Source organism: Macaca nemestrina, chromosome 4 (assembly GCF_043159975.1).
Source record: "Macaca nemestrina isolate mMacNem1 chromosome 4, mMacNem.hap1, whole genome shotgun sequence".
Classification (NCBI taxonomy): Eukaryota; Metazoa; Chordata; class Mammalia; order Primates; family Cercopithecidae; genus Macaca; species Macaca nemestrina.
This window is the reverse complement of record NC_092128.1, coordinates 157,561,300-157,569,995: the sequence shown is the minus strand read 5'-3', so window position 1 is coordinate 157,569,995 and position 8,696 is coordinate 157,561,300. Positions and strand designations below refer to the sequence as shown.

The 8,696-nt window shown below is 40.0% G+C and overlaps 1 long non-coding RNA gene across 1 annotated transcript; it reads right to left on the bottom strand.

Annotated features, from left to right (window-relative positions):
* Positions 1-222: 222 nt before the first annotated feature.
* Positions 223-8,364, bottom strand: LOC139362973 (uncharacterized). The gene is made up of 3 exons (XR_011622678.1): positions 8,291-8,364; positions 497-600; positions 223-337 (listed from the first exon to the last, which is right to left on the bottom strand). It is a non-coding gene; the product is annotated as an uncharacterized lncRNA (long non-coding RNA).
* Positions 8,365-8,696: the final 332 nt, after the last annotated feature.

The window sequence follows — 8,696 nt, the reverse complement described above, 5'->3', positions numbered from 1 at the left end:
ATGTTGTAGTTTTTAAACACTGTCAAAATTATCACTTTCAAATCAAAATTTATCATTGCTTTTTCTCTATACATTCATGAAGCAAGTTTCACGTAAAAAATTATAAATAAATGAATATTTTTTTCCTGATAATTCAGAACTTTATTGTACTATTAAATTTTTCCAAAGCAGGATAAAATTTAGTTTAAACCTGCAAAAGAAAGACCTTTGAATGGTGAGCAGAGGTGGATCCCTTCCTGGTGGCCCCAAAGGAAGTACTTCACTATGGTCTCCTCATCTTACTCTGATCTGTAACTTCCCATAGGCATCTCTGTCCAGCTGGTTTCCTTCTCTTCACCTGGGGTGAAAGAGGGAGAGGGAAAGTTGTGTTCCCATATTGTTTCCACTTGGAAGCAGTCCTGGATGTAGAAGATAGCAGATTTCACTGCCAGCCAATGAGAAAGGAAAGGGAAAGCATGCCAATTTTGTCAGAGTTGTCAAGACTCTTCCAACTCACCTTTAAGACAGGAATTCACAAAGATGTATTTCTTGCATTTAAGAATATTATAAAGCTACAGGAGGTGACAAGTCTCATTGCAGAACTCCTACGGGAACATTAACCTTAGGGATATAGAAAAAAGAATGTTTACTGATGTGGTTTGGCTCTGCATCCCCACCAAATCTCACCTTGAATTGTAATCACCATAATTCCAACATGTTGAGGGTGGGACATGGTGGGAGGTGACTGGATCATGAGGGTGATTTTCCCCGTGCTGTTCTCATGATAAGTGAGTAAATTCTCAGGAGATCTGATGGTTTTATAAGAGACTTTTCCCTCTTCACTCATTTACTATTCTCTCTCCTGCCACCATGTGAAGAAGGTCCTTGCTGCCTGCTTCCCTTTCTGCCATGATTGTTAAGTTTCCTGAGCCCTCCCCAGCAATGCAAAACTGTGAGTCAGTTAAACGTCTTTCCTTTATAAATTACCCTGTCTCAGGTTTTTCTTTATATCAGTGTGAAAATGGGCTAACACAGTTGCTAACTTTGAAAGAGTGAATGAGCCTTCTGAATACTATTCACTTTGGTGTGCTGCAGGAAAACATAGGAGGTTGACCCATGGAGCCTTAAGGAGGTTCAAGATGTAGATCTGAACTGGAGCAGCCCTAACATATCTGTGGTAGTTGACACTGTAGGATTGCTTGAGGTCTTTCAAGGAATATCAGGCTGGGCATGCTGGCACATGCCTGCAACTCCAATGCTTTGGTAGGCTGAGGCAGGAGGATCCCTTAGGGCCAGGAGTTGGAGACCAGCCTGGGCAACAAAGCGAGACCTTATCTGTAAGAACAAATAAAAATTAGCTGGGTGTGGTGATGCACGCCTGTAGTTCTAGCTTCTCGGGCACCTGAGGGAGAATATCACGTTAGCCCAGGAGATGGAGAGGCTGCAGTAAACTATAACTGTGCGACTGCACTCCAGCCTGGGCAACACAGAGTTAAATCTTGTTGAAAGAGGGGGAAAAAAAAAAGGAAATAGGAGATGAGAGGCAGTAAAGAATCTTGTGATCCTATGAAATCTGTAGCCAGGTTTCTGGAAAAATATGGTGTATGGAACCCTGTGGACAAAAGCATTTAAAAAATTGTGGCAAGTGCAGACTAAAGCTTTGGTCAGTAGTAACTATCAGTTTCCTAGGGCTGCCATAATGAAGCACCATAAACTGCCTAAAATCAAAGAAAGTGATAGCCTCACAATTCTAGAGGCTAGAAGTCTGAAATCAAGGCATCGGCAGGGCCACACTCTCTGTTAAACTTGTGAGAGACTTTTCTTTGCCCCCTTCTTAACCTCTGATGGTTTGCTGGTAATCTTTGGTGTACCTTGTCTTGCAACTGCCTAATTCCAATCTCTGCCCTCATCGTCACAGTGTGTCCTCTCTGTGTGTATGTTTTTAGATGGCCATCTTCTTAGAAGGACGTCAGTAATATTGGATCAGGGGCTAACTCTGCTCCAGTATGACCTCATTTCATCACTAATTACATCTGCCACAACTCTGTGTCCAAATAAGGTCACATTCTGAGATACTGAAGTTTAGGATTTCAACTTGTCTTGTTTGAGAGGGACTCAATTCAGCTCATTACAATATCAAATGTTATACAAAGTATGATGGACACAGAGGAAAGGTCATTATATTTTGCATTTAGGAAATGATTGGTGATTTTTGGAAGACCTGAGATCAAGGTAAAAGCCAAGTTCACAGCAGTTGATTAGTGAGTGTGAAGTGGAGAAGTGGACAGTTAACTGTGAAAGGCAGAGTGAAATAACTGAGGGTGACACAAGAGTGAGAATATATGACTTTCTGAGAATCAATAAGTAGTCATCAGTACATAACGAAAGGGTCTTCAGTCAGCAAGGATGCCAATCTAATAAAGTAATATTAGAGTAAATGCCCTTATCACGCAAAATGGCATTTTAGTCAATAGACTGCATATATGATGTTGGTTCCATAATATTATAATACTATATTTTTACTGTATCTTTTCTATGTTAAGATGCATAAATACTTTCCATTGTGTTACAGTCTTCTACATAAGTAACATGCTGTACAGGTATGTAGCTTAGAAGCAGTAGGCTATATCATCTAGGTTTGTGTAAGTATCCATGACGAAATTGCCTACTGATGCATTTATCAGAACATATTCCCATCGTTAAGCAATACATGATTGCAGTTATTAAAATCCTACTAAATCAGGATGTATTTCCTATTAATATAAATTTATAAGCAATTTTAATCAACATTAAACACTAATACAGATACAGGTTTATTAGAGTCAATATATATATAAATATAAAAATTTTCGATCCTTTGCACTGTTTCCCAAGGTTCCTAATATTATAAAATTACTAAGGCTGGCAAGGTTGTCATAAGACAAAAGGCATTTACAGTTTATAATCTATTTGTTTTTCTTTCAGAATCTAGAAAATAATTTTATTTGATTTTTCTGTGATTAATTAAAATGCTGTTTTATTAAAATTTAATTCCCCCCAAAAATTTCTAAAATCTGCAGGTCTCTAAAAAGTTAATAATTTCTCTGCCAAGCATACCCCCTGTATTTAAGTATTTATGAGCATGTGATAAATGTGCACTCTAAAACACAAATAGAATGTGTTTTCTTACATATTAATGAATATTTTGATTAACTAAGCAGATATTAGAATTGCACATCACTTCGGGGTTGTTTGATTCAGAATAGCATCTGGTTTCAGTGATAAAATGAATCATGAAGACTACTTATAAATGTGCTCTTGTGTTTTTCTCATAATTTCCTACGGAAAGTAAACAAGAACTGTTAAAAATGTACCTAGCACTTCTCAGGGGCTACTGTTCTGGCTTCGTCCAACTCTGGTCATGCAGGCATTTTTCCTTTTAAGGACAATGAAGTCCTATCTGTGCAGGCCATAGTGTTACTCATGCTCCGGGAGGCCACAGAACCAGGAAGAGCTCTGAGCCCTGAGCAGATTCAATGTCGCCCCCGTCAGGAGCACCGCTGCAATGGAAAAGCTTCAGTTACCATCAAAGGATGCAGTCAGGCCAGAGAGAGAACTGCTATTTTCAAACACAAATGAACAAAACTACAAAAATGACAGAGAAGTCATTGTTGTCTGTCTAAATGTGAGCCCCAAACAAATCCTCCCTGATTTAATATGAAGTTTCTGGCGTGACCCCAACACTCTCCCTGATGTGCCTTCTACACGTCTGTGAGGCAGCACTGTCTGTTAACAGTGTGTGTCAGATGCAGGGACTTTTCCAGCTGTCTCATGACTCTTAGGCAACATTGCCTTTTCCTGGGACTTTTAGCTGGGCTGACTACGGTCTTTTTAGATTTAGCTTTGGGAAGCTGCCCCCTGCTGGACTTTGGTTGGTGGGAATGGCCTGGACATAGGAAGGGGCACTGCTGTAGTTGGCCCTGAATGGACCCTGGACTTTGGAGCCTCCCGGATGACACAGTTGCTTACCCTCGTATTATCAATCTGAAAAACCTCATCAAGTGATACATTTCCAATCTCCTGACTGTCCTGTGACTTACTTGATAGTATTAAGCAAAGCTCAGGTCAGAAGGATTGTCATAAAATTGTTGACTGGACTCTTTCTCAGGAAAAGTTTAGCATATCCTGGAAACTTTTAGGCTCACACCACTAACTCTGAGAGGTCAAGGGTTTTATGTAGAATAGTAACCTTCTTAAAATTGAGGTTTTAATAAACAGAGCATAGCAGACTCATCCTTGATCTTACAGAAAGGATGTCAAATGGCTGAACCATGTGCTTTCTCAAAGTCAGTGACAGCAGGGATGAGGAAGGGATCGATGATGTAAGAGAGAGCTGAGACAAAGGCCAAGTCAACACCAAATGAGTTGTCATTCTCACTACGCTTTTCATACACACACAAGCGTTTCACTCGGGAAATACCAGAGCAAAAGGAAGATAAATGTTACATGTAGTTCGTTCTGATATAACGGTCACTAGCACATGGTGCACACGCTGCATGAGAACACTTCTGTTTCATTAATCATGCTCTTTTGAAAATGTGACTAAATGTAAGTGATGTCAATTTCCAGTGCTGCTTTTGCTTTATAAGTAGACTTTGAGGATTTAACCCTATTTGGTAGATGCTAATATTTCTGTGTTGGCCATGAGAAAAATTATTATAGTATGCAATGTAGTAAAATATTTGTCTTATGTAAAGAGAGAAATACTCAATCATTTTTATTTACATTCCTGTGCAACTCGGGTCAGTCTGCCCTAAGGAGTTTTATTTTCTAAAGAATAAGCCTATGAAATGACTTTATCGTAGATTCAAGTAACAGCATGAAACAAACACAGCTTCAGGATTTTGGCTATGTGTAGTCCCCTTAATTTTCTAGAATAAGACAAGACTGTTGTTGTAAATAATTTGATAAAACTCTGATTTGTTATTTAATTTTAAAGACCTCCCAGAGTTTGAGATAATCAAAACAAACTTATTTTGTTCTCAGATTAAGAGCAAAATAACAAAATTAATCTACTAGTGATGGGCTTTTAAATGCAAATTAAAAATAAGATATATATCTTTCAAAGACTGATTTTCTTCTTGTCATAAATGACAAATTACTGAAATGCCTTTAGGGATTTATATTTGTATATTGCATTTATAACAGTGATAAATCTCAATTAACAATAGAAGGTTAAATTATGTCTTAAATGTAGGAAAATATAGGAAAGGTAAGGATATTTTTATTTTTATTTTGTTTTAAGGAACCAATAGGGCAGAAATTAGAGTGGCCAGCAGGGGGCTTCTTTTAGGTTTCTTTCCCTTTCCCATAAATTAAAAGCTAATCTAAAAATATAGTTTACTCTTTAGTTTTATAAATAAGGAATAAAGAGAAAAACCAGGGCTGCTAGATTTTCATTGCTTCCACTAGTTTAAGCAGGACACATTTTACTTCTCTTTAGTTAATTCTTCTCTCCTACTTACTTCCTAACACTATTTTTTCTCAAGACCTATAAAGTGATCCCTGCAGTCTGGATTGGCCAGTGCTGCCTCTGCCCCCATCCTCAACCAAAGTTCTATCTTTGCAAACCTTCCAGGGAGGATTTTAATGATGAACTCCCCACCAAATAGAAATCAAAAGTAAATTAAGAGCAAAGAAGAATATTCTGTTTTGATGATTTAAATGGTAGTCATAAAATCTAGTTGCACTCTGAACCTCCTTTTGAGAGGGACTTTCTGAAATCATGGGCTTGAGTATAGTAGTACAATAGGCGGTGAATGGCCATGTAACATGACATTTTAAAAGAGTGCTGTGTTTTCCCAAGAATTTGAGAGTTTGTGAAAGACCTCCAGAATTAGTAAGCAGATGCTGACTCATTTTGTAATATCGCTCCAAATCATCTTTCCATCCTTTCTTACATGCATAAGAAATGAATGTAAGAACCATAATTTTTACTTCCTTTTTGTGCCCATTTTATAAAGGTAGGCTCAAAACCTTGATGAGGGAGCAGAGCAATTAACCAGAGAGTGAATTAAAGGCAAATTGTGATAGTCTGTGTTACCCAAGTGAAATCTCAAGAGAAATTGAAACTGACATCATGTAACTTTAAAAAAATAAGAATTAGGTCCTGACAGAAAAAAAGTGATATAACAATTTTTGAAGTTCCAAGTAAATAAAAAGTCAGAAATTCCAAGTTCGATATGTAAGACAAAAAATTATGTTAGGATTTTGTTTTAATATTGATATGGTTTGGCTGTGTCCCCATTCAAATCTCAACTTGAATTGTATCTCCCAGAATTCCCACATGTTGTGGGAGGCACCCAGGGGAAAGTAATTGAATCATGGGGGCCGGTCTTTCCTGTGCTATTCTCATGATAGTGAATAAGTCTCACGAGATCTGATGGGTTTATCAGTGGTTTCCGCTTTTGCTTCTTCCTTATTTTCTCTTGCTGCTGCCATGTAAGAAGCGCATTTCACCTCCTACCATGATTCTGAGGCCTCCCCGGCCACGTGGAGTTTTAAGTCCAATTAAACCTCATTTTCTTCCTAGTCTTGGGTATGTCCTTATCAGCAGTGTGAAAATGGACTAATACAATAAATTGGTACCAAGAGTGGGATACTGCTGAAAAGATACCCAAAACTGTGGAAGCAACTTTGGAACTGGGTAACAGGCAGAGGTTGGAACAGTTTGGAGGACTCAGAAGAAGACAGGAAAATGTGGGAAAGTTTGGAACTTCCTAGAGACTTGTTGAATGGCATTGACTAAAAGCTTGAAAGAGATATGGACAATAAGGTCCAGGCTGAGGCTGTCTCAGATGGAGATGAGGAACTTGTTCGGAACTGAAGCAAAGGTGACTCTTGTTATGTTTTAGCAAAGAGACTGGTGGCATTTTGCCCCTCCTCTAGAGGTTTGTGGAACTTTGAACTTGAGAGCAATGATTTAGGGTATCTGATGGAAGACATTTCTAAGCAGCAAAGCATTCAAGAGTTGACTTGGGTACTGTTAAAAGGATTCAGTTTTGTAAGGGAAGCAGAACATAAATCTTCAGAAAATTTGTAGCTTGACAATGTGTTAGAAAAGAAAAACCCATTTTCTGGGGAGAAATTCAAGCCAGCTGCAGAAATTTGCATAAGTAGCAAGGAGCCTAATGTTAATCCTCAAGATAATGAGGAAAATGTCTCTGGGCCGTGTCAGAGACCTTCATGGTAGCCCCTCTCATCACAGGCCCAGAGGTCCAGGAGGAAAAAGTGGTTTTGTGGGCCAGGCCTGGGGTGCCCATGAAGTGTGTAGCCTAGGGACTTGGTGCTCTGTTTTCCTGCTGCTCCAGCCATGGTTGAAAAGGGGCCAATGTAGAGCTCAGGCTGTGGCTTTAGAGGGTGGAAGCCCCAAACCTTGGCAGCTTCCACGTGGTGTTAAGCCTGCAGGTGCACAGAAGTCAAGAATTGAGGTTTGGGAACCCCTACCTAGATTTCAGAAGATGTATGGAAATGCCTGGATGCCCAGGCAAAAGTTTGCTGCAGGCGTGGGGCCCTCATGGAGAACCTCTGCTAGAGCAGTGTGGAAGGGAAATGTGGGGTCAAATCCCCCACACAGAGTTCCTACTAAGGCATAGCTCAGTGGAGCTGTGGGAAAAGGACCACCATCCTTCAGATCCCAGAATGGTAGATCTATTGACAGCTTGCACCATGTGCCTGGAAGAGCAACAAACTCTGAACACCAGTGCATGAAAGCTGCTGGGAGGGGGACTGTACCCTGCAAAGACACAGGAGTAGAGCTGCCTAACACCATGGGAATCCACCTCTTGCATCAGCATGACCCGGATGTGAGATCAGGAGTCAAAAGAAGTCATTTTGGAACTTTAAAATTTGTCTACCCTGCTGGACTTTGGACTAGCATGGGCCCTGTAACCCCTTGGTTCTGGCCAATTTCTCCTACTTGGAATTGCTGTATTTACCCAATACATGTACCCCCATTGTATTTAGGAAGTAACTAGCTTGCTTTTGATTTTACAGGCTCATAGGTGGAAGGGACTTGCTTGTCTCAAATGAGACTTTGGACTGTGGAATTCTTGGTTAATGCTGAAATGAGTTAAGACTTTGGGGGACTGTTGGGAAGACATGATTAGTTTTGAGATGTGAGGACATGAAATTTGGAGGGGCCAGGGGCAGAATGATATGGTGTGACAGTGTCCCCCCCACCGAATCTCAACTTGAATTATATTTCCCAGAATTCCCACATATTGTTGGAGGGACCCAGGGGGAGGTAATTGAATCATGGGGCTGGTCTTACCTGTGCTATTCTCGTGATAATGAGAAAGTCTCACAAGATCTGACGGGTTTATCAGGGGTTTCCACTTTTGCTTCCTCCACATTTTCTCTTGCTGCTGCCATATAAGAAGTGCCTTTCACCTTCCACCAGGATTCTGAGGCCTCCCCAGCCGTGTGGAACTGTAAGTCCAATTAAACCTCTTTTTCTTCCCAGTCTCTGGTATGTCTTTACCAGCAGTGTGAAAACGGACTAATACAAACATAGAGAAAACGAAACTTTGATTGTTGGTATAATACAAGCAGTGCAGCACAGACTGGCTTAGGATCATGTTTCCCAAAATGGAACAAATGGCAGTGGGATATGGGTTATTGAAACCACAGGATGAGCCTGCAGCTTATTCCTCTTGTGCCAGTTTACATGTGGACTG